Source organism: Ovis canadensis, chromosome 18, assembly GCF_042477335.2.
Source record: "Ovis canadensis isolate MfBH-ARS-UI-01 breed Bighorn chromosome 18, ARS-UI_OviCan_v2, whole genome shotgun sequence".
In the NCBI taxonomy this organism is placed as follows: domain Eukaryota; kingdom Metazoa; phylum Chordata; class Mammalia; order Artiodactyla; family Bovidae; genus Ovis; species Ovis canadensis.
This window is the reverse complement of record NC_091262.1, coordinates 39241368-39268571: the sequence shown is the minus strand read 5'-3', so window position 1 is coordinate 39268571 and position 27204 is coordinate 39241368.

Here is a 27204-nt window from a genome sequence, read left to right as displayed (position 1 = left end):
AGACTAGATGTCAACAATTCTTATCACAAGAAAAATATTATAACTATGTACGGCTATGGATGCTAACTTGACTTACTGTGATGATCATTTTGTAATACTTGGAAATAGTAAATCATCAAGTAATACACCTAAAATGAACATAATGCCATATTTCAATTATGCCTTAATTAGAAAAAAGAATTTGGGAAAATATGGTATAAAGAAATAGGTCAAATTAATTTTAATAACATATTTTATATAAAGCAATATAATGTAGATTATGTAATCAATATAAACACTTAAAATTATTTATTTATTTATTTTTGACTATGCTGAGTCTTCATTCCTTGTTTTATTTTTTTTGACTTTTTATTTTTTATTTTTTTTTCAAATTTCCTTCCTCTTTTTTTTTTTCCTTTTTTTTTTTTAAATTTTAAAATCTTTAATTCTTACATGTGTTCCTAAACATGAACCCCCCTCCCACCTCCCTCCCCATAACATCTCTCTGGGTCATCCCCATGCACCAGCCCCAAGCATGCTGTATCCTGCGTCAGACATAGACTGGTGATTCAATTCTTACATGATAGTATACATGTTAGAATGCCATTCTCCCAAATCATCCCACCCTCTCCCTCTCCCTCTGAGTCCAAAAGTCCGTTATACACATCTGTGTCTTTTTTCCTGTCTTGCATACAGGGTCGTCATTGCCATCTTTCTAAATTCCATATATATTTGTTAGTATACCGTATTGGTGTTTTTCTTTCTGGCTTACTTCACTCTGTATAATTGGCTCCAGTTTCATCCATCTCATCAGAACTGATTCAAATGAATTCTTTTTAATGGCCGAGTAATACTCCATTGTGTATATGTACCACAGCTTTCTTATCCATTCATCTGCTGATGGACATCTAGGTTGTTTCCATGTCCTGGCTATTATAAACAGTGCTGCGATGAACATTGGGGTACATGTGTCTCTTTCCATTCTGGTTTCCATTCCTTGTTTTAAATGTTTATTTTTATTTATTTGGTTGCAACAAACTTCTAGTTGCAGCCTGTAGGATCTAGTTCCCTGACTAGGGATCGAACCTGGGTGCCCTGCACTGGTAGCGAAAACTCAGCCACTGGACCACCAGGGAAGTCCCCTGCATCTTCATTCCTGCTGGGGCTTTTCTCTAATTGCGGTGAGCAGAGGCTGCTCTCTAGTTTTTGATGCTCAGGTTTCTTCTTGTGGTGTCTTCTCTTGTTGTGGAGCACAGGCTCTAGTATACTTGGGCTTCAGTAGTTGAGGCTCCTGGGCTCCAGAGCACAGACTCAATTGTTGCGGCACATGGGTTTCGTTGCTATGAGTAATGTGGGATATTCTCAGACCAGGGATCGAACCTGTGTCTCCTGCATTAGCAGGCAGATTCTTCATCACTGAGCCACCAGAAAAGTCCCCAAAGTAAATATTATTAACAAGACACTTTACATTGTATTTCTCCTTCTGTGTCTTCACAAGCCAGTGTGCATGTTATATCAACAGTGTATCTCACGTTGGAACTGGCCACATATCAAGTGTTCCATGAGCCACTTGAGGCTAGTGCTGGGATGCTGGATTGCACAGCCCTAAAAGTGCTGGAGCTTGTGATTCTCCTAGAGCCTGCCCACTTGTCAGCATTAACACAACCTTCTAGGCTTCTTGTGCTGGGATGACAAGGATGCATCATGAGTCTCAGGTGTAAAGGCAGCGGATAAGTCAGGAGCTACTTTCTGAAACAGCAGCCAAGGCAGGAGGTACCATTTCCCACTGCAGACCCTGTGCCCATGGCTGCTATTACCTGACCAATGAGACAGCTTAGCCCTTGATTGATGGGTCTGGGGATCAAGAGATGAATAAGAAAGTCACCACCCTGACTCTTAATGAATTCATAGTGTAGTGGTGGGCTGTGTGCAAAATAATTACTGTTCACTGTCATAAGAACTGTGATGAAAGTTTCTTAAAGTTGTTGATAATGCTCTATGGTGACCTAATGTGGTGGTTTAGCAGCTAAGTCATGTCCGACTCTTTGCGACCCCAAGGACTGTAGCCTGCCTGGCTCCTCTGTCCATGGGATTTCCAGGCAAGAGTGCTGGTGTGGGTTGCCATTTCCTTCTCCAGAGGATCTTCCCAACCCAGGGATCAAACTCACATCTCCTGCATTGGAAGTGGATTCTTTACTGCTGAGCCAAAAGGAAAGCCCTAAATGGGAAGGAAATCCAAAATAGAGGGGATATATGTGTATGCACAGCTGATTCATTCACTGTACAGAAGAAACTAACACAACATTATGAAACAACTATACTCCAATGAAAACTAATTTAAAAATTAAAAATTCAGAAAAAAGTTGATGAAACTTGAAAAAAGAGTGATATATGTAAGATAATGTTAAAAATATAAATTCTATAGATAGTAATGGATATTAGGATTCTCTCGGTTGCTAGAAATAGAAACCTTAAGCCAGCTTAAGCCAAAGGGTGAGGACTAAGGGTGTTATACTAATAATTTAGGGGAATCATGCAAATGGAGGAAGTCCTATATCCAGGTGAGGATGCAGACAGGCTGGGGCGACATTAGAGACTCCGGCACATCTGTCTTGTGCTTCTGCTTTGCACACGTTTTGACAGTGTTCCACCACTGCCATTCATCTTGCTTTCTCCAGTTCACAAGAAAGAATTCGGTCATTGGTGATGGCTCCAGAATGTGCCATCCAGACTCAGAGAGTGGACAGGCCAATGTTTCAATATCTTAATTCAAAAACTTTATTTTCTTTTTGGCTGTGCTGGATCTTCGTTGCTGCACAGGCTTTCTCCTCTAGTTGCCGAGAGGGGGGACTACTCTCTAGTTGTCGTGTACAGGTTCAGAGCACGGGCTCTATGGCTCCTGGGCTTCAGTAGCTGCAGCACGTGGGCTCAGCGGTTGTTGCTCGCAGGCTCTAGAGCATAGGCTCAGCAGCTGTGGCACATGGGTTTCGTTGTTCCCAGCATGTGGGATCTTCCTGGACCAGGGACTGAAGCTGTGTCTCCTGCACTGGCAGGCAGATTCTTCACCAATGAGCCATCAGAGAAGGCCTTAATCCAATATCTTAATTTGAAATTTGTGAGAAAGGACTTTAATTCAGCTTGAATCCAATAGAGTTCGAAAGCCAGGACAACATTATATAAACATGGCTTCTTCTTCTCCATATAACTGGAAAAGCACAAAATTCTTTTCCAGGAAAATAAGAGGTGAGTGAATCAAGCAATAGTGTTTACTACCTTCTTCCCCTTGACTGCCCAACATACACACATACACGCATGTGTGAACACACATGCACACATTCTTCTCCCCCCACACACCCAAAGAGGCCTCTACCTCCTGCGGTCCTCCAAATTGTTTTTCCCCTATGGGCGATAAGGAAGTCCGTCTGGCAATGAGTTCTAACATGCTGTTGGACCTTTCTTCTCCAAGTTCAGTCTTTGGGTATTACCCCTTCATCCTCACATTTTCTTTTGAAGGAATGAAGGGGGCAGTGGGAAATGCCAGGATACCTAGACTCCCCTGGCCTCTTCCAGATGCTACTTATTTTAAGGGTCACTCTGTGCTCAGTTGATAAGTCATGTTTGACTCTTTGTGACCCCATGGACTATAGCCTACCAGACTCCTCTGTCCATGGGATTCTCCAGGCAAGAATACTGGAGTGGGTTGCTATTTCTTTCTCCAAAATCAACTCAGCTTCAATAAAAAAATTTTTACAGAAAAAAAAGAGTGTGGAATTCTTTTTAAATTAATCTTTACAGGAGTGTTTTTGCTGTACATGCTGTTAGTTTCCTCTGTATATTTAAAGTGAATCAGCTACATGTATACATATATCCCTTCTTTTTTTGGATTTCCTTCCCATTCAGGTCATCACAGAGCACTGAGTAGAGTTCCCTGTGCTATACAGTAGGTTCTCATTAGTTATCTATTTTATATATAGTACTAAGATGCTTGCTCCTTGGAAGAAAAGCTATGACCAACCTAGACAGCATATTAAAAAGCAGAGACATTACTTTGCTGACAAAGGTCCATCTAGTCAAAGCAATGGTTTTTCCAGTAGTCATGAATGGATGTGCAAGTTGGACTATAAAGAAAGCTGAACGCTGAAGAATTGATGCTTTTGAACTGTGGTGCTGGAGAAGACTCTTGAGAGTCCCTTGGACTGTAAGGAGATCCAACCAGTCCATTATAAATTAGATCAGTCCTGGGTGTTCATTGGAAGGACTGATGTTGAAGCTGAATCTCCAATACTTTGGCCACCTGATGTGAAGAGCTGACTCATTGGAAAAGACCCTGATGCTGGGAAAGATTGAGGGCAGGAGGAGAAGGGGATGACCCAGGATGAGATGGTTGGATGGCATCACCGATGCAGTGGACATGGGTTTGAGTGGACTCTGGGAGTTGGTGATGGACAGGGAGGCCTGGCATGCTGCAGTTCATGGGGTTGCAAACAGCTGGACGCGACTGAGCGACGGAAGTGAACTGAATTGAACTGGACAGCAAGGAGATCCAACCAGTCAATCCTAAAGGAAATCAGTCCTGAATATTCATTGGAAGGACTGATGTTGAAACTGAAGCTCCAATACATTGGCCACCTGATGCGAAGAGCCTAGTCATTGGAAAAGACCCTGAGGCTGGAGAAGATTGAAAGCAAAAGGAAAAGGGGATGACAGAGATTGAGATGTTTGGATGGCATCCCTGAGTCAATGGACATGAGTTTGAGCAAGCTCTGGGGGTTGGTGACAGACAAGGAAGCCTGGTGTGCTGCAGTCCATGGGGTCGCAAAGAGTCAGACATGACTGAGTGACTGAACTGGACTGAACAGTTTGTATATGACAATCCCAGTCTCCCAATGCATCCTACCCTCCTTCCCTCCTTGGTGTCCTTAAGTTTGTTCTCTACATCTGTGTCTCTATATTTCTTTGCAATTAAGGGAATTGAATTCTAAAAGGCACAGGAAAACATTGGCAAACTGAGTCAGGGAGAGGGAGTCCAGAGCAGCCTGAGGATGAGAGCACAGGAGGGGACAGAGTGAGGATGACAACATTAAGACAGTGATTAAGGATATGAGGGATATGGAATAGGATAGAAAAACTAGGGCTTAGTGGTGAAGAATCTGTCAGCCAATGCAGGAGACACAGGTTCGATCCCTGGGAGGGGAGGATCCCCTGGAGAAGGTAATGGCAGCCCACTCCAGTTTTATTGCCTGGGAAATCACATGGACAGAGGGGCCTGATGGGCCAAAGTCCATGGGGTGGCAAAGAGTCAGACATGACTAAGCACACACACACAGAAGAATAAACTGAACTACAAAATTTCCAAAAGGATCAGTCCTACTCACTCTCCAGTGTCAAGGGGGCAGACGTGGAGGACCTGGGAAGGAGGTAAAAGAAATGAACTTGTGGCTTTTGAGGGGAGGCAGACAGTACACACATTCCTGGTGGACTATGCAGTCTGAATGCCCGAAGCTCTGGGTGGATGTATAGCCCCGGGCCTCACTGGAGGGGTTTAGCAGCAGCCAGGGCTGCTGTTCTCCCTGTGGCCCAGTAGACGTGGCACCCTCTTCGCTCCTCTGGATGCTGCCATATGGTCAGTGGTTATCCATCATGTCCCTGCTGTTGTGAATTTTCTTCTTTTCATTTTTTATTAGTGTTTTCCTGAGAAGTTAGGGTGAAGGTGCATCAAGCTGAATCTGAAGGTGGCTAATCCTAAGAAATGTTTCCCCGAGGTGGGACGTCTTGTTTGAAAGAGCAGAGCCTTTCACGGTCTCATGAAACCCACTGAAACAGCAGGTGCTGCGGCTGGTAGGAGGGGTGCTGAGTCAGAGACGGAGGAGAAGACTGACCGTAGGATCAAATCCCGCCCAGGGCAGCAGAGATGGTGGGGGTGCACAGAGAGAGTGAACGGCGCATTTGCTCAAGGCTGCAGCTCTGACAGGGACTCCCAGGTTGCCCTACCTGTAAGGAACCTGCCTGTCAATGCAGAAGACATAAGAGACCTGAGTTTGATCCCTAGGTCGGGAAGATCCCCTGGAGAAGGGAATGACTCCTCACTCCAGTATTTTTGCCTGGAAAATTCCATGGGCCAGGGAGACTAAGGGGCTACAGCCCATGGAGTCCCAAAAAGTCAGACATGACTGAGCACACACGCAGCACCTCTAGTGAGAGAGAAAATTGACACTAGAGCCCAAATTCACAAATACATGAAACCAGGGCTGATTTCACGGCTATTGACTTATTCATGGCAGAGTCCTGCACTAAAAAACCCCACTGTCCCTGAAGGGGTTTTGCAAAACACTTTTAAAAGCCAATGGTGGTGAGTGGCCAGCGGCAGTGGGGACACAGGGTCTTTGATCAGCCTGTGCACAGCTCTCTGATTGGCTGATGATGAGTTAATAGGTGGTGTCACAGAAGTTAACATTATCCGTCCTTAGGCTGCAAAAGGCCTGGGGCTATGGGCTCTTGGTTATCAAGTAGTTAACATGTTCTATTTGTTGGAGAAAGAAAGAAAGCAACTCAGGAAATATGAATCAAATACTATTATCTAAGTACTTCAGAGAGGGGCTAAAGCAGAGGATATGGGATAAGGCCCCATGGGGTCCTGCTTGGTTGCAATTACATATTTCTTAACATAAACCGTGATATCACAATAAGAAAATGTCTACCTTTGATTGATATTCTATGGAATACTTCTACATGCCTGTCAAGCATCAAGTCTATATATTTGTGAATATATGTGTGAATGCTTTTGTTGTTGTTATTCAGTCACTAAGTTGTATCCAATTCTTTTCGACCCCAGACCAGGCTCTTCTGTCCTTCACTGTCTCCCAAACTTTGCTCAAACTCCTGTCCATTGAATCAGTAATGCTATACAACCTCTCATCCTCTGTCACCCCCTTCTCCTACCCTCAATCTTCCCAGCATCCAGGTCTTTTCCAATGAGTCATCTCTTTGCATCAGGTGGCCAAAGTATTGGAGCTTCAGCATCAGTCCTTCCAATGAATATTCAGAATTGATTTCCTGTGGGATTGACTTTTTTGATCTCCTTGCTCTCCAAGGGTCTTTCTGAGCCAACAGGGATTCCCATAATTGGGAAGATTCCCATTGGGAATCTTCCCATTTGGGAGATTCCATTTCTAAGGTCCACCAAGACACAGGGTGAGGACCAGAGCAGAGAATTCCTTCTTGGCAGGCTTCTGAGGGCTTTGTTGCATCCGGATAGGTCTTGCTGGCCATTCTGCCACCAGAGTTACACTTCACAAACATTATCAGTTAATCTAAATTGAGAGGTCATATAATAAAGAATTCACCCGAACTAGCTATTGTTTGGTTTCTTCTGCTTCCTGTCGACTCCATGTCCAGATTCATCGATAAAAATTTACACACTGGTAATCAGAACGGGCAGTCCATGGGGTTGCAAAGAGTTGGACATGACTGGGCACACACAGGAATGCTATATACACTCTAGTTTCTCCACCACACCTCCCAGACCTGTAAGATAAGCTCTCTCCCCAACTACAATGTTGTTTTCCTACTTAATTTTAGTGTCAGCATCCTCTCACATTGAAATGATCTTATAGCATTCACTTTGGAAATATCCTTCTGTGAACATTGTATTTCCTTATTTTAACAAACTTGAAAGTGCCAACTCAGTGTCATACCTGTTGGAGATTGTATTGGAGACACAAGGAATAAATAAAATATGATCTTGGTCTTCAGTGCTGCTGCTGCTGCTAAGTCGCATCAGTCATGTCCGACTCTGCGACCCTATAGACAGCAGCCCACCAGGCTCCTCCATCGGCGGGATTCTCCAGGCAAGAACACTGGAGTGGGTTGCCATTTCCTTCTCCAATGCATAAAAAAGAAAAGTGAAAGTGAAGTCGCTTAGTCATGTCCAACTCTTAGCGATCCCATGGACTGCAGCCCACCAGGCTTCTCTGTCCATGGGATTTTCCAGGCAAGAGTACTGGAGTGGGTCACCAGTGCCTTCTCCTTTGCTCTTCACTATGCTTCAGTAAAAGCTAAAACTCAGGGAGCTTCTTTATTTTACCTTCATTTAGTTTAATTCCTAAGGAGAAATTCCTTGAAGAGAGATTACTGGATCAAAACATCAGGCACTTTAATGGCTATAAGTGTATATTTTCAAGTCACTTTCCAATTCATAGTCCTCTAGCAATGAGCAATAATTGTACCTGTTTCACTGGAACCTTACCAAAAGTGGGTATAATTAAAAAAAATTCCCAGAATTTAATAGGTGTTAAAGGGTAAAGAATTGTCTTAATTTGCCTGTGGTTCTTTTAAAGCCCTATCCTCAAGTCTTGGTAACTGCTTATTTTAGTCCTGACACTTCACCTTATCTACACAGAGCTCCTTTTTTTCCCTCTGGATGAAGTTAAAAGACAAGTCTCATTACACCTTTTTTTTAGTAAATATTGTGGGATTTAGTGAATTTTTACAACAGGTAAAATCATTTTATTAAAGAGAAATCCTTTTTGCTCCCTTAAAAATTACATCTCTCCCAAAATATCAGTTCCTTCTTGTCCCTGCCAAGAAGTGGGCAGGATTGTTCTGAAGAGATTCCACTTTTTAAAACATCTTCAGACACTTAGATTATTACAACTCTCAGATCCACTTTGTGACATGTTCCTACTCTGACTCTAAATAGAGGCCACATAAGAGCCATGTGTGTTTCAGTTCCTCCCCGTTCAGTTACAAATCCCCTCAATGGCCATGTGAGTGGTACTCCGCTTGTCCACTTGCTATAGTAACAGAATCGCAGTCCATTCCCCTCAGGGGCAGGCACATGACCCAAGCTCAGCCAATCATATCCCTCACTCCTTGAACAAATAGTTGGACCAATCGGAAGGCCTGTGGTCCAAAGCAAGCCAATCACAGTCCTTCCCTGAGATTTTTCAAATTGGAGCTGACAGAAGAGTAGCCTCTTTTCTTTTAAAGACCTGGGTCTATAAAGATGTGATTATGGAACTTCCAGCTGCCAAGTTCTTCCCCCTGTTCCCTGCTCTGAGTCTCACCAGTCACCTTGAGAGAGAAACAACCTGGTGGAAGAGTGGGGAAAAGCACTTTGTACATTTTAATCATACGATTTTTTTTAAACCCTTGTTTTCTCTTATTTGCTCACTCTGGTTAGGTTTCTTTACTTGCAGGTAAGTGTTGATGTTTATTCGGTATATTTTCAAGTCACTTTCCAATTCATAGTCCTCTAGCAATGAGCAATTAATTGTACCTGTTTCACTGGAACCTTACCAAAAGTGGGTATAATTTTTAAAAATGAGGATTTTCCCCTGCATCTGGTTGGGTTTGTTGAACTGAGACTATGTGGGTAAAATTTCATAATTTCAGAAATTCAAGTTAAATGGCTGGTTGCATAAAGCCATTCATTTGACATGGATTACATGTCTTCTTACAAGAAATTCCAAGCAATTCCTGAAAGTGAAAATGCCACGTTCCCATCAAGACTTCAACTACTCAAATGATTTCTTAGATTCATAAAGTATGGAACTGGAAGCTAGTCTTAAATTCTATCTTATCCCGTTGTGTGTAGTCGCTCAGTTGTGTCTGATTCTGCAACCCTATGGGCTGTAGCCCACCCGGTTCCTCTGTCCATGAGATTCTCCAGGCAAGAATACTGGAGTGAGTTGCTATGCCCTTCTCCAGGGGATCTTTCCAACCCCAAAATCAAACCCATATCTCCTGCATTGAAGGCAGATTCTTTACCCACTGAGCCATCGGGGAAGACCTCCACTTTCATTTTGCCAATAATGTCAATCTGGAACAATTAGCCAGCAGAGGAGCTAGGGCTTGGACTGAGAGCTGCTTCTGTGATATTACACTGAAATTGGCCCCAGGAAACAAAGCAGATGCTGTTAGATGACAAAAACATAGGCCAGCAGCCTGGACAAAAGTTAGATGTACAATAACTTTATTATCTTTGTAGTGTTAGTATTGGGCTTCCCTGGTGGCTCAGTGGTAAAGAATCCACCTGCCAATGCAGGAGATGCAGGTTTATTTCCTGCGTTGGGAAGAACCCCTGGAGTAGGAAATGGCAACCCACTCCAGCATTTCTGCCTGGAGAATCCCATAGACAGAGAAGTCTGGCAGCCCACAGTCCATGGGTTCGCAAACAGTCGGCTATGACTGAGCGACTGAGCACACCCCATGCTGTATCAGGATGGAGCATTTGGTGGGGAGCTCTATTTTTAGCAGAGGCATCAGGTTTCACATAAATAGTATACATGTTTGTCACAGGCCTCGGTTGCCTATTCTCAGAAGTCATCTACTACTGTTTCTACACTCCTACCTCACACGTTACAGGAAGTGCAAATAGCACCTGCTAGACTGGAAGAGCTTCTTGCTTCCTCCCAGGGAATAGGAGGTAAGGGCTGTGCCCACTTTGGTAGCTTCTTTCCATAGTTACAGCCAGAATGCTAGCCCTCACCCCACTCTTCACCTCCTTTGGCCATCCTCCTCCTGGAGAGGTGGTATGGGTGAGTCAGCACCCTGGGGTGAGGTTTCCTCCTAGAGCAAGTGAGCGAGGAGACCAGAATACTCTTGGAAAGCAGAAACACTTGTGCCCAGTGATCATTCCTGGCTCCCTGCCTGGATTCGGAGGGTCAGATTGCTGGAGAGGCCTTGGGGCAGGGGCAGGGGAGGTATGGTAGGTGAAGTTGACCAGATCTCAAACAGAAGACTGCCTGGCTTGTATGTCTCTATCTTGACTTTATATCAAGTCAGACTCACTGGGGGAGGAGGTTAGCATGAGAATCACAGGGAGTGTGTGGGCCTGAGGACCCAGGGATCTCAGGAGCAAAGATCTTGAGGACTTCATGTAAAGCTGGGATCTTAGTCTTCCCCATGAGGTCTCTTGGACACTGTCTTATTTCTCAATGGAATTCTGCAAAGAGAGGGGCTGAGGACTTGTTTTGGAGGATGCAGAGAAGAAGGGCTTGGGGAGATCCCACCACTTCTTATGGTGTGGGTGTGTCTAACAGTAAGAGAATGTTTAAGTGGCGATAGTGTATCTGTGTATATGTGTGTACTCACTTGGGTCCGACTCTTTGTGACCCTATGGACTGTATCCCTCCAGGCTCCTCTGGCCATGGGATCTCCCAGGCAAGAATACTTGCCATTTCCTCCTCCAGGGGATCTTCCCGACCCAGGGATCAAACCTGTGTCTCCTGCATTGGCCCACCGGGGAAGACGGATGGTGCATATACCTGTGGCCAATGGTAAATGCTGGCCAGGGCTAAGAAAAAGCCTAGCCAGAGTTTTGATTGGAAAAACTATGTAGAAAAGAAAGATAATTGGTTATGTTTGAGGAGGGAGACTTTATTGGTTTCTATTTCTTTTATTCAGTTTTCCAATCTGTCTGCCTTTCCCTGTGTCAGCCATGACAGGGTCCTTGAAATTTGTCCTTCTCCCTTCCCAAAATGCTCTTCCCAGGGGACTTGTGGCTACCTTCTCCCATCTCTCCTCAGAGAGCCATCCCTGGCTACCAATCAATAACTGCCCCCGGTACTCTGCTTCCCTGTGTCTAGTAGAGACATTTTTCAGCTTAAAAGAAGAAAAGAAGAAATTCTGACTCAAATCAATTAGAAATTAGAAATACAGGCGTTTAGGAAAGGAAGACTTCACTTTTAGCTGGGGACATCCAGCATATGAATGTAGATTAACCATCCAAGACAACTAATCCTATGGGTTTGATTGCTTGCTTTGTTTTGCAAGCAGTGGTAATTATTAGACCAGGCTGATTCAGGGAGAGTGGAGGGCCTTAGGGCTGATTGAAATAAAGCTTTGCGATTCTATACCTTAATGTCATTTATTGTTGCCCAGATGATTTTTTCATTCTCATAATTTCACAATCTGCCACTTGTCTGGGCTAATTTATCTGTGTCATAATGGGAAACAGGAAATGGACCTTGTTTTCCAGATGGCCAAAGCCAAGGTAGGTACAAATGATGAACTGATAATAGACTGAGGTTTATTCATTCAGCAAGTAATTATTGAACGTTTGCTCTTGAGTAACAGTATTGATCAGAGGGTGAATCTGTTGTACTGGAGGCAAGGAAAGTATCAAGATTACTTAATACTAATGAAATGAGTTAACATATTACTTTTGTTTGTTTTCACTATTATGTTTATTTATTTGGCTGCACTGGGTCTTCATTGCTGCACTCAGGCTTTTTCTGGTTGTGGTGAGTGGCATCTACTCTCTAGTCGCATTCACAAGCTTCTCATGGAAGTGGCTTTTCTTGTTTGGAAGCATGGGCTCTAGGCACACAGGCTTCAGTAGTTGCATCTCCCAAGCCATAGAGTTTGGGCTCAGTAGTTGTGGCACACGGTCTTAGTTGTTCTGTGGCATGTGGAAACTTCCTGGACAAGGATCAAACCCATGTACCTTGCATTGGCAAGTGGATTCCTATCCACTGCACCATCAGGGAAGCCCCTGCTTTTATTGTTTATTGAAGTATAGTTGATGTACAATATTACATGTTACATCATACAAAACAGTGATTCACAGTTTAAAATTATGTACATTTATAGTTATTAATATTTTAAAATATTTGGTATATTCCTTATGTTGTACAATATATCCTTGCATTAAGATATTAACTTTAGAAAATCATATAGAAATTGATGGGATCCCTGGAGAGAACACACACAGGACTAAAGAAAGTTTTTGCTCTCTGGACCTCAGGAGGAAGGGACAATGGATGTTTGACCAAGTAGAGTTAAGATTTTGGTAAAGACTGAGATTAGCTTATATTACTTCAAGTTGCCCTGGCAATGGTGCTCCCTCCCCCTACTAGGAAGGAAAACACATTGTAAATTAAGTAGAGTAATGAATGATGGTGTGGTAGGTGACCTATTGAACATCATCTCATGGAGTATTTGCCAACCAGGGATTTGGGGCACTCCCATAAGACAGATCCTTCACCTCCACATTGTCTTGCTTGTTCTAGGTGTTGCCATAGTGATGTAGAGTTGCTCTAATGTCTCTTAGGTTCTCCCTTCAGCTCCTCTGATTCCTGGGTCAGGTATGTGTGTTGAGCTCTGTGACTAAGGGCCCCAACTTCTGCAGGGCACCTACATCCTGAAAATTAGAAGTGGTTCTAGTCTGTCCTCATGACTTTCAACTCATGCTCTTGGGTTCCAGCCTCTTCAAGACTTTCCCTTCCCTAAAGGAAAAACTTCCTCTCTCTCCTCTCAGCACTCCTAACACCAAGCGTGTGGGTTTTCTGCACCAAACAATTCTGACACTGACTTCCTAGAGTTAGCATAGAGTCCACAGATTCAGAGCTCAGTCCCAGAAGACTGCCTTTCACTTAAAATGCCAGTCCTAAGCCTGGGCCTCCAATACTTTTGACCAACTGGCTACAAACCAGGGGTTCCCAGGACCCCTTCCTCAGGTTTGATAATTTTCTAAAATGGCTTACAGAACTTTGCAAGCCCTAACTTGCTTTCAGCAGTTTATTATAAAGGGTACAAAGGCTTCCCAGGTAGCACAGTGGTAAATAATCTGCCTGCTAGGGCAGGAGATGTGAGTTGGGTCCCTGGGTTGGGAAGATCCCCTGGAGGAGGAAATGGCAGCCCACTGAAGTATTCTTGCCTGGGAAAATCCCATGGACAGAGGAGTCTGACAGTCTACCATCCACAGGGTCACAAAGAGTAGGACACGACTTAGCAACTGAACAACAATGACAATAAAGGAAACAACTCAGAAACAGATAATGGAAGAGATGCACAAATAAGATATGTGGGGAGGGTGGAGCTTCCATGCTCCCTCTGAGCACCAGCTCTCCAGCGCTTCCAAGCAGTCACAGCTTGAAAGCTCTCTGAACCCCATTATTCAGTGTTTTCATGGTAGTTCCATCACACAGGCATACTTGATGATATCAGTGACAGTTGGGAATTAACCCCAATCTCACTCCCTCCCTGGAGGTTGGGAAGATGGAGGTAGAGAGACTAAAAATTCCAGCCCTCCAATGGCTCCAACTCCTGTGTTTTCACTCCTCTGGCAGGCAGCCTGCACCCTGAGATTCCCTTCATTAGCATAGAAAACAAAGCTCCAGCAATTCCAAGGGTCTTAGAAAAGCTCTGTGCCAACCACTGGGATGAAGACCAAATGTTTCTTTCTCATTGTATCACAACATCACACTTCCGGATTGCGTACCCTGTGGGTGTGCAGCTTGAGCATGGGATATGCAGAAAATACTGTTTGAGAGGCTACTTAACTAACTCCCTGATTTCTGAAAGCAAATTCTCTGCATGAAATCCCAGGCTCTCCTTCTCTCTGTTTCTCTCCCTTTTGTTGTCCTTGCTCAGTCACCAAGTTGTGTCCGATTCTTCGAGACCCCATGGACTGCAGCATGCCAGGCTTCCTTGTCCCTCACCATCTCCCATGGTTTGCCCAAGTTCATGTCCATTGAGTCAGTGATGGACTCTCTTTTTACATGTATCCTGTTACTCTGCTTCCCTGCTGCCTCAGACGGTAAAGAATCTGCTTGTAATGTAGGAAACCCAGTTTGCATCCCTGGGTCAGGAAGATTCCCCTGGAGAGGGAAATGGCAGCCGACTCCATATTCTTGCCTGGAGAATCCCATGAACGGAGGAGCCTGGAGGGCTACAGTCCATGAGTTGCAGAGAGTTGGACATGACTGAGCGACTAACAATATGATTCTGCTTCTCTGGTTGAAACACCCTCCAGGGTAGATGAATGTGATGGCTATACAGTCAAGGAAAATGGTATTTTCTTTTCCTGCATTCCTAGAAATGTCTACTTCATGGTGACAGAATATTTTAGAAACAGAAAAATGAAAGAAACTAGAAAGTGTGGAAGACTACAACAATCTGGTAAACTCAAATAAGAATGTTTGTCAAGGAGCTTGGGCAGTAGGTAAGAAGACATAGAATCTAGAAGCTGATTTTTTTTAAAGGGATAGGCGTTGGGAGCTCCAATTTAATATTGGTATGAATTCTGATAAGAAATTAGGTGTAAATAGAAAACTAATGAAAACCAACTGAGTCACTGACTCATATACCAAATGAGACGAGCACAGGGAGCTCTACTCGGTGCTGTGTGGTGACCTAAATGAGGAGGAAATCTAAAAAAGAGAGGGGATGTATGTATACATATAAGTGATTTACTTTGCTGTACAGCAGAAACTAACGCAACACTGTAAAGTAGCTATACTCCAATGAAACATTTTTTTTAAAAAAAGGAAATGAGGTGTAAGGTCAGAATGGAAATACAAGGCTACATCAGAGTAGGTAGAATCTGTGTTCTATATACCACCTCTCACATCATCTTGCACCCAAACCAGACATTTCTAATCAATCACAGCACTGTTTCTTGTCAAGGCTGCTACTCAATTTCCTCCCCTGATCAGGAGGCCTGGACACAGCAGAATCTATCAGAGCCTGAAAGAGGGGATTAGGCTGTGAAGCAGGACTTGGCATCCAAAACATTTACTACCTCATCTCTCAAGTGTCACTTTTCCTTTAATGTCCCAGTTTCCTTAGGAAAGTAATGGTACATTAGATTAACATAAAACATTATTGAGAATAGCTAATAATGAATTAGGTCGATAGGTTTAGGGGCTAAGTCGTGTCCAACTCTTGTGACCGCATGACTGTAGCCTGCCAGGCTTCTCTGTTTATGGGATTTCTAAGGCAAGAAAACTGGAGTGGATTGCCATTTCTTTCTCCAGGGGATCTTCCCAATCCAGGGATTGAGCCCAGGTCTCCTGCACTGCAGTCAGATTCTTTAACATCTGAACCATTCCAATGGAGCCCTCCATCACCCCTGAAAAGCTGAGAATGTGGCCAGCAGGTTTGGGGAGACTTAAGAGTACATCATGAGAAACACTGGGCTGGAAGAAGCACAAGCTGGAATCAAGATTGCTGGGAGAAATATCAATAACCTCAGATATGCAGATGACATCACCCTTATGGCAGAAACTGAAGAAGAACTAAAGAACCTCTTGATGAAAGTGAAAGAGGAGAGTGACAAAGTCGGCCTAAAGCTCAACATTCAGAAAACTAAGATCATGCATCTGCTGTCATTACTTCATGGGAAATAGATGTGGAAACAGTGGCAACAGTGTCAGACTTTAATTTTGGGGGCTCCAAAATCACTGCAGATGGTGATTGCAGCCATAAAATTAAACGATGCTTACTCCTTGGAAGGAAAGTTATGACCAGCCTAGACAGCATATTAAAAAGCAGAGACATTACTTTGCCAACAAAGGTCCATCTAGTCAAGGCTATGGTTTTTCCAGTGGTCATGTATGGATGTGAGAGTTGGACTGCAAAGAAAGTTAGTGTCGAAGAATTGATGCTTTTGAACTGTGATTTTGGAGAAGACTCTTGAGAGTCCCTTGAACTGCAAGGAGATCCAACCAGTCCATTTTAAAGGAGATCAGTCCTGGGAGTTCATTGGAAGGACTGATGTTGAGGCTAAAACTCCAATACTTTGGCCACCTCATGCAAAGAGTTGACTCATTGGAAAAGACCCCGATGCTGGGAGGGATCAGGGGCAGGAGGAGAAGGGGACAACAACGGATGAGATGGCTGGATGGCATCACTGACTTGATGGACATGAGTTTGAGTAAACTCTGGGAGTTGGTGGTGGACAGGGAGGCCTGGCATGCTGCAATGCATGGGGTCGCAAAGAGTCAGACATGACTGAGCAACTGAACTGAACTGAACTGAAGAGACTGTGAAAGAAGGAGAAGTGAATGAAGGACAGAGATAAAGTATAAAGATCACCCACTTAAGAATTAAAGATTTTAAAATTAAAGAAATAAAAAACTAAAAAAAAAGAAAAAAGAAGAAAAAAAAAAAAGATCACCCACTTGAGAAAGAGAAAGCCCAGCCCTAAATGCTGAAGCAGTGAGCACAGTAATGGGACTTATTGGCTCATACACAGGCTACAGGGACAGAGCTTAAAGTGAGCAGGACCATAAGGGGCAGACTTGCAGAAGCATTGATTCTGGATGGGTATAAACTACACAGAGAAGGGATGAGGCCCAGGGAGGAGATGTGGCAGGGCAAGGGAAGAAGGAACTAATGAAGAAGAGGCAAAGATTCTAAAGGGGGAATTTCCCTGGTGGTCCAGTGGGTAAGACTGCACCTTCTGATGCAGAGGGTGTAGGTTTGATCCCTGGTCCAGGAACTAAGATTTCAGATGCCTTGCAGCCCCAAAAACCAAAACACAAGATGGAAGCAATATTGCAACAAATTCAATAAAAACTTTAAAAATGGTCCACATCAAAGATTCTAAAGGAATGAAGAAGGAATAATTCCAATCAGCCCCATCTGTCCCTTTCCCCACATTAATATAGTTGGTTAAAGTCACATTTTCCTTTATCGACAGAAGAAAGCTCTTTTGAACTATGCCACTTCTCCTTGAAATATCTAGTTATTTTTTTAAAAATCAAACCAACCGTATACAAAGCTACAACAAGAAGACAAAAAAGTAAGTCATAACATTCTAGCTGATGATCATTCTCCTCAAAAAAACCATGAAGCCAAGTAAAACTACAATGCAACAGAGTTCAGGTTAGACTAAATCAAATATCCTCAAACTAGCATTTGGAGGTAATGAAAAACACATAGAAACTCAAAGACTAACAGCAGAAATGTAAGAGCGAGAGAAAGATAGGCAGTGAGAACTCGGGGGAAAATAGAATAAAAAGACAAGATCATCTCAAAAATAAAAAATAAATCATAAAATGCCTAGGGGAGAACAAAGTCAAAAAGTAATAAAGTCCAATGAAATTTTAATAGGGGACATTGAAGACAGGCAGAAAAATAGCCGGGAGAATAAAATTGAGTTATAGAAATATGTACAAAAGGGTCAAAGAGAAAGTGATTAAAATGGAAGTTAATACAATATACCTATGATTTCTGTCCTGGAAGAAACAAAGCAAAACAATGAAACAGAATTAAAATTCAAAACTATACTCTAAGAAAATTTTGTGGATCTGAGAGAGAACTCAAATCTACATACTGAGAAGGATGACTGTATACTTTGGAAAATTCACCTGAAATGATGAACTCCAAAGACACGTATTAGTGAAACTATTAGCCTTTATTTTATGTTTATTTTTATTTTAAAATCAAAGTGTAATTGCTTTACAATGTTGCCTTAGTTTCTGCTGGACAGCAAAGTGAATGAACTATATGGATACATACGTCCCCTCCCTCTTGAATTTCCCACTCACTTCCCTCAATATTATTCTTCACTTAAAGGAGCTAGGTTTCTTGGAGAAATGACTGCTTCTGAGCTGGAGAAGAGAGGGTCCAATATGAGCCTGAAATATCTTGTGCCAGAATGTCATGAAAGGCTCAAAAAATAAATTAATTTAATGATGGGGGTATGTCAAAAGGACAAAGGAAGAAGCTTGAAGCGGATTCCACTGGACAAGGCTGTTATGATTTTAGCGTCAAATTTTTGGCCACAAGAAACTTTGCTGAATGTGTGTGTGCGCATGCATGTGTGTTTGAGCTCAGTCGAACCTGATTCTTTCCAGCCCTACGGACTGTAGCCCACCAGGCTTCTCTGTCCATAGAATTCTCCAGGCAAAAATACTGGAGTGGGTTTCCATCTCCTTCTCCAGGGGATCTTCCTGGACCAGGGATCAAACTCGAGTCTCCTGCATTGGCAAACAGATTTCTTTATCACTGAGCCACTGGGGAAGCCCAATGATCATACTACTAAATGATATAATATGCTTTTATGGATCTATCAATACATATTAAAATTATGTAAAATCAAGGAAAATGAGCTGAAAGGATCTGCATCAAACAGAAACTCAGGATGGAGAGAGAATGAGGTTTGCTCAGAGGGGATGTCAGTTTCATCTGGAATGTTTTAATTTTTGCAAAGAAGAAATGTATTCCTATACTGCTTGTGTAATTAAGGATTACAAATGTAATTAAGAATTTCATATATAATCACATATTAATTTAAAAATGTAGGCAGCAGTCTACCTTGCCAAGATCATTTATACATCAATTTTCTTTTCTGTTAATAAATCAGCTACCACTTCCTGGAGGACTGTCCCCTCTGTCATTCTGGCTTCTATTTTTACTCTGCCCTGGCACCTCTGGACCTTCTCTTTCAATCTGTAATATTGTGATTTGGAAATTAAATTCAAGTGAGGACAAAAGAAAAGTGCTTCTGAATTTAAGCAGCTCGGGTGTTTGCCTTTTCCTTATTCAAATGTGTGCACAGGAACCTCTTGTCTTAACCCTGTGAGGAAATGGGTGAGAAATTGCATGACGGTGTCATTGGGGGCAGTCTGCACAGTTGCACATTTCAGCTGCTCTGTTCTTTGGGGACACTATGCAATAATGATATTTCTCTTCCCAAGTCTGTTGACTAGAAAGTGTGAATCTCCCATGGGACCACCATCTCCCCAAGAATGCATGTGATGCCCTGTATAATTTATGATGGACTTCAAATATCCCGGAAAATTCTAACATAGACATATTCCATATTCTCATGGAATATAAAAATTTAGAAAGAACTTCATGATTCTCAAGTTAATTAACAATGTGGTGTTACTTTCTGCTTATAACCAAGTGAATCAGCCATATGTGTACATACACCCCCTGGCTCTTGCACCTCCCTCCTTCACCCCCTCCCATCCCATCCCTCTAGGTCATCACACAGCACCCAGCTGAACTTCCTGTGCTATATAGCAGGTTCCCAGATGTAGAGAATATACAGACATGTGGACACAGAGAGGGAAGGGGAGCGGGGCACAAAGTGGGAGATCAAGTTAAGTCATCTTGAGGATTTTGTTGGTGCTTCTTTGTATGTTTGGGTTTTTTTAATGGAGAAGCTGAGGCCCAGAGGAAGGAGGTGATATCTCAAGGTCCCAAAACATCTGGGCACAGTTGAGGGCAGGTCCTATCCCTGATCATCTCTTATAGCGTGACCATGGCAAGTGTGTGGCGTTACATACAGGCTCCATTTTGTAAATTAGATGAGTGAGTGATGGAGGAGAGGAAGCTTCCCGTTTTCTTTGTTGTATCTGCCTCATGGGCCATACGCTGTGACATAGTCCAGTTACAGTTGGCATTTCTCCCATGGACATTGCCTGCTTAGGCGAATGGGGGCTGAGGGGAGAGTCTAGGTTGCCAATATTGGTGACCTGCATCAGGAAGGGCTGAGGACAGGAGAACCCAGGAAAACCGCCAAGATAAGGCATTATCTTCATTGTCAATGATAAAAATACAAGTTGTATTTTTCTGGTCATCAATCATTTCTACAGTTTTCCCCAGGCATTCAGAAACTTGCTCCTCCACCTCACCAAGGAGCTGGGGAGACTCGGAGTGAGGAACTGATGTTCTTCAGTTCTCATGTGCTTGAGCTTGGCTGCTGTACTCCTCATTCTGCAGGCCAAAGTATGCTGATGACCAAGCTGTAGGAGCTGGTTCAAGTCTGATATGTTCCACTTCACCATAAAAAACAATGAAGCCCTATAGCCAGGTCCACAAAGGTAAGTATACATTCTCATGTGCTGTGCTTAGTCGCACAGCCGTATCCGACTCTTTGCAACTCCGTGGACTGTAGCCCGCCAGGCTCCTCGGTCCATGGTGATTCTCAAGGCAAGAATACTGGAGTGGGTTGCCATGCCACGCCATGCCCTCCTCCAGGGGATCTTCTCAACCCAGGGACAGAACTCAGGTCTCCCACATTGCTGGCAGATTCTTTACTGTATGAGCCACCAGGCAGCCTATACACTATCATATGGTTCTGCAATCCCACTCCTCATAGAACAAAAACATGATCTGCAAAGATACATGCACCCCAGTGTTCACTGCAGCACTGTTTACAACAACCAAGATATGGAAGCAACCTAAGTGTCCATCGATAGAAGAATGGATAAAGAAGATGTGATACATACAGACAATGGAATGTTCCTCAGCCATTAAGAATGAAATAATGCCATTCGTAGCACCGCAGATGGACCTAGACTGTCCTACTGAGTGAAGTAAGTCAGATAGAGAAAGAAATACCTTATGATATGGCTTATATGTGGAATCTGAAAAAAAAATACAAATGAGCTTATTTATAAAACAGAAACAGACTCACAGATTTAGAGAAAGAATTTATGGTGATCCAGGGGAAAGGATAATTAGGGAGTTTGGGATTTACATGTACACACTACTGTATTTAAAGTGGATAACACACAAGATCCTATTGTGTACTACAGGGAACTCTGCTCAGTATTTTATAAGAACCTAACTGGAAAAAGAATTTGAAAAAAGAATATATATATATATATCACTTTTTTGTACAGTTGAAAATAACACAACATTGTTAAATAACTATATTCTAATATAAAATAAAAAGTTAAAAAATAAATAAAGCAGTTTGACAGAAGTTAAAAAAAAAACAAAAACCAAAAGGGGAGCTGTTCAGGTACAGGAGTGGGGCAACACAACTGAGGTAGGTGCTATTGGGACATTTAACAGGTAAACAAGTGACTGGATTCTGAAGGCACCCTCATGGTGCGGAAGTGCAGTGGAGTGTGTGCGAAAAGAGAAAGACCAATGTTCTGACATTTACTGACATAATCTGACATTTACTCATTGATCACCTTTGGTTTTCTCATCTATAGAATGTCAGTAATTACAAGGTCACTGTCAATCCTTGGTAAGTTGAAGAAAAGCAATGAGGACAAGAAGAGGATCAAAAGCCACCATGCAGGTTCCTTTAGGAATCAAGTATGGTGACTTATTTAAAGGACCTAGTGTTTCAGATTTTCATTGAGTGGTAAAAGCAAGTTATGGTGAAGGGTCCTGTAGAAGCAAATAAGCTTGAAATCAAGTTCCATTTAAGTATTAAATATTTAGCTTTTCATCTGGGTCATTTACTTAGTTGTGTGACCTTCAGCAAATTCCTGCCCCTTTATGAGTTTCTTCATGGGAAAATGAGGATTAAAGACCAATTTTACATGACTGTATGAGGTCCCATTGCAGCTGTGTTTAAAAGAGACACAGTTCAAAAGAAGAAAGGAAGTCATCTCCAACCCAAGTCCTAACCAAACAAGTTATGGTATGTATCTACAATGAAATATTACTTGGCTATGAAAAGGGAATGAAATTGGGCCATTTGTAGCTACATGGATGAACCTAGAGAGTGTCATACTAAGTGAAGTCAGAAAGAGAAAAACAATCATCAGGTATTAATGCATATATGCAGAATTTAGAAAAAATGGTACAGATGAACCTGTTTGCAGGGTGGGAATAGAAATGCAAACTTAGAGAGTGGGCATGTGAACACAGCAGGGGAAAGGGAGGTTGGGAAGAATTGGGAGATTGGGATTGCATATACACTACCATGTGGACTGTATACACTACCATACACTACCATGTGTAAAACAGCTAGCTGGTGGGAAGCTGCTGCATAGCACAGGGAGCTCAGCCTGGTGCTCCGTGATGAGCTAGAGGAGTGGGATGGGGGGGTTGGGGACGAGGCTCAAGAGGGAGAGGATATATGTATACATAAGGCTGATTCACTTAGCTGTACAACATAAACCAATGCAACATTGTAAAGCCACTATAGTCCAATAAAAAAGAAAATCTACTTTCTCTAATGTACTTTAATCATATTTCCTTAATGCTATTCATCCATTTATTTATCTGATTGTTTTTGTTTGAATGTCTTCTAAGTGGTGAGCCCTATTCTGGGTTTGGAGGGCAGATCTGTTAACAGGAGGTAATCTTGCCTTTAAGGAGGTTTATATTCTAGCAGACAATACAGAAAAGTCAAGGTGATGATAAGCTAGCCTACTGGAGTCACCATGATCATCTCTTTGACTAGACAGAGGGATGGAGGGCAGGCACCACCTAAGTTTCTTCTCCGTATCTTCAGTCTCTAACCCAGGGTGAGAAAATAGTATCTAATGGTTGAATAATAAGTTTAGGTAGTTCTGGACTTATGCCGATAATTGGGCCATGTCTTCCTATCTAACTGAATCACTGAGATCTTAAATGAACCTAGATTTTTTGGAACCTAAAGAACCTCAAAGATTAAGGCGTCCAGTCCCTTAGCTATAATCTATGATATTCTTACAACTGATTTCATGAAGTCAAGTAAGAGTCCCTAGGCATGGGGGTATCATGAGAAAATAAGATGATGTTACTTCCGCTAAATGTTAGATGTGGTATAGAGATGGAGATTTAAAAACCACAGGCTCCAAGGAAACCTGCAACCCGTCTCTAGCTGACATTGATGGGTGCTGCTCTGTTCTTCGTTAGGGTAGAGTATGTGACATGCAATTCAGACTCTGCTATAAGCACTATGACAACCAGAATTTTCGCCTAATGAAACAATTGCTGAACGTCGGCCCACAGCCCTCTAATTTTACACACTCATCATCAGTGCGAACTCACATAAAAGAATTTGGATAGTTCATTGAAGTTCACTGTGATCCTATTTGTCTCGGAATTAAAACCACATTAAGTGAGGTGTGACAATTCATTTGGGTTCCTTTGTTCTGGCTTCCTGTACAAATCAGGAGTGGACATGACGGCAATATTTAACCTTGCTGAACATGAATAAATACGCGAGAACAATGGCCAAGTCCTCTTCAAACCACTCTGGCAACTGTGATTGAGAACAAGTAATGAACAGGCTCAACACAAATACTTCCATCAATTCTTTCAAACACTGGCTGGTTTCATAGTGCACCTTCTCAATATCTTCCCCCACAGCAGCAGCATCACAATCAATGAATGTCTGTCACACGGCAGAATTTTTTCAAGTCTTTACATTTTCTCACTATCTCCTACTTGGGGGAACACGTGAAGCTTTGCAGTATGAGGACACAGGGGAGCTTGGGGCAGGCTCTGAGCCTGTGGAACCTATGATTCTAATGCCTTCATGATAAGATGAGTTGTTGGATTCCCATGCATACGGGCAAAGCTAGATGAGAAATTAGGATTGGGGGGATTCAGAGAACAGCAAAACATGCTTATACCTTTGAGAATGAACTTGTGAACATCTGGTAAGGACATGGAATGCATCTGTAGTAGGCAAGATTAACCTGTTAATTAGACATAAACTTAGGTTCATACTGCAGCTCTGCTTCCCACAGTCTGTGACCCTGAACCTACAGAACACACCTGATTGCTTCCCTATAAGACCACCTGTAAAAAGGAGTAAAATCCAGCCTCCCAGGATGTGGGAGTTTTGCTGGGAGAAGATGGGGCAATGTGTCGACAGCAGTCAGCTTGGTGCCTGACATGAATGCCTAGTTCCCTCAAGGAACACTTGGGTTTACATGTGTGCATCTAAAGTCTTTGGGAACAGTCCATTCAAGCATGCAGTCTGGGGGCCCTTTAAAAGAGAAGCATCCATAGGCGCAGTTATGGGAATGACTGATTAACTAGAACCGCTACAATTCATTATTAAAGCCAGGAGGGAAGATATCACTGTGACAAATGGCTTGGCTTTTTCCCCCTGTCTTTCATGAACACATTTGTCAGCACAAGAGGAGGAGAGAAAAATAAACAAGAACTTCTAATGTCAAAGAGATCTCTTATGGATTCGGTTCTGCATGACTTTCTCGTTTAGAACAAGACAAGATAGACTCTGAGGAGACCCCTTCCCTAGGACACAATAGCCAGGTGACCTCTGGAGGTGACTTCTGAGTTTGTCGCTCCAGCCCTCAGATTCTGTCCCCTCTTCCTTTATTTCAGCAGAGATGATGGAAAGAGAGAGGCAAAGATAAGCAAAAGTAGTATTATGTTTTATCCTTTGACAATGCTTTGAGTGTGTGATGGCTGAGAACTTTATCTGCAAAGTTGAAGAAATCTTTATCTGCAAAGTTGAAGAATTCAAATCTAGGTTTGAATCCAAAATCAATTTCAAGTTCAAAATTGATAACTGTGTGACTTTAGATCTACTGACGAATAGCTCTGAGCCTTAGATTTATTTCTACATCAATAAAATGGGCACAATAGTATCTGCTTCTTTTAGAAAAAAATATGTATTTATCTATTTGGCTGTGCTGGATATTAGTTGTGGCATATGGGATCTAGTTCCCCAACCAGGGATGGAACCCCAGGCCCCCTGCATTGGGAGCATAGAGTCTTAGCCACTGGACCACCAGGGAAGTCCCAATACCTGCTTCTAAAGATGAGGTAAATATTAAGTGAGACAAATGTCATCAATTGCCATCCAATATTATATACTCTTTGGCCTCTTTTGTGTATTCCCGGTCAATTATAATTACGTAGGGATATGGTATGTTTTGTTCACCCCTGTATTCTCAGTACCAAGGACTCTGTCCAGCAGAGAGATCACACTTTATTAAAACTGATTGGATGAACAAAGCATTTAGCACAGTGTCATTATATAGTGAGATCTCAAGGTACAGTGGCCTTCAAAAATTCGGTGAATGGATGAAGGAATCTGTCTTGAGATCTGAGAGGCCAATTTAGATTTGACTTTGAAAGGCAGCATAGCAGAGTCAATAAGAAAGTGAACCCTGATTCCGGAACACCTAAGTTGAAATTCCATGTCCCTCATCCAACCTTGGGCAAGTTACTTGACCGCTCTGTGCCTCTGTCTCAAGTATAAATTGGTCTGGCAATTACAATAGTACCCCCTTCAAAGAGTGGTGGTAAACCTGGGTGTGATGCTTGGCTCAGTGTAGGAGTCCACTGTTCTTAGCTGCCCAGGGATGGAGTCAGCTGGCACAAGGAAGGGCTAATACACAACTGGAATCATCAGGTCCCAGGGGTCTTGCCAGCTAGAGGTCTAAACGTCACTGCCAACCAGAGTGACGAGATCTGAGACCTGGCCTGGGGGGTGTCAGGCCTGCATGTCACTGCCATGGTGGGCCTGGGGGAGAAAACTTCCCTGTGGACAAAGCCCCTTTGAAGGCACAAGGTATCAGGCCAAAGTGAGCACCACGGTGGGCACCAAAGGGACTCTGACTCCCAGGGAGTGCTTCTTTAAAAGCTTTTGTCACTTAGATCACCACCCCATCCCCAGGGCTAAGTCAGAGCCTTTTATTACCAGATTCTAGGACATGCTCCCCCACATGCTTATGTCATGGGGGTGGTGACTTGCTCCATGTGTGTCTCCTGACAGGTCAAGAGGCTCAGGCTGAACTCTGACTCTTCCCTGCTCTAGGCCCAGCCATTGGCATCATCCTAGGTGCATCAAATAGCTTCAAGAAACAATCTGTAGAAGGAAGGGAGGGAGGAGGGAAGAGAGAAAGGAAAAAGGAGAGGGAGGAAAGAAAGAAGGAATGAAGTGCATCAGTTTCACAGGCAAACAAGGAAAATCTATGAACACGAAATATGTTTGGTTGAACACACAACATGGCTGTGCCACAAATGTGCTTCTTTGTCTTTCTCAGCCTCTGACTCTAATTCAGTCCTTGCCACTTGCATCTTAGCAATAAAAGCTGAAGGTGTAACCCACGCCCCTGGGGTTTCCCATGTAGACCCAGATCCGCAGGAGGTGGGTGCACTTAGGCCAGGATGCCCACTGAAGAGCCCAGCTGGGAACAGAGGCATCTAGAGACTCTACCCGCAGTTGGGGCCCATCTGAAGGTGCCCCCCAGACCTGCACAGAACGTCCTGGTGCCCAGAGGTCATCCTGGGGGAAGATGGAGAGTCAGCTGTGAGCAGCCAGAGCCCGAGCTCGGGAAGCCTGGCACGTAGCATGCAGCCAGCCCGAGTCACACAGCCGGGGCTGCAGACAGTGATTAATTTCAGAGGCTGTGTTTGCATTCCAGCCGCACAACCAGGAAGATGGCTCCTCTCCACTGGCCTGCACATACATGCACACCTCCACGCACATGCGCTTACACCCACCCAGACACACATATAACCACACTCGGAAACCTACCCACACCTTGTGTACACTTTACACAACCACACATATACTCACAGTTGCATGTGATTGTCCTGACCAAAGAGAGAGAAGAGAAAACACACAGCGGTGTCCTAATTTTCACCCCACCCTTGTGCGTGTGGCCCTCAGGTCCTGCCTGGTCTCTGGGCCTTTCCGATTAGGCCGTCTCCAGTGTTGACCAGGTCAGTCCGGCCTTGAGCATCATGGCCAGGCCTTCCCAGTCCCTGCCAGCAGAAGTCCCCATGGCACCCCTTCCGACCTTCCTCCTCACCCCTTCCCTC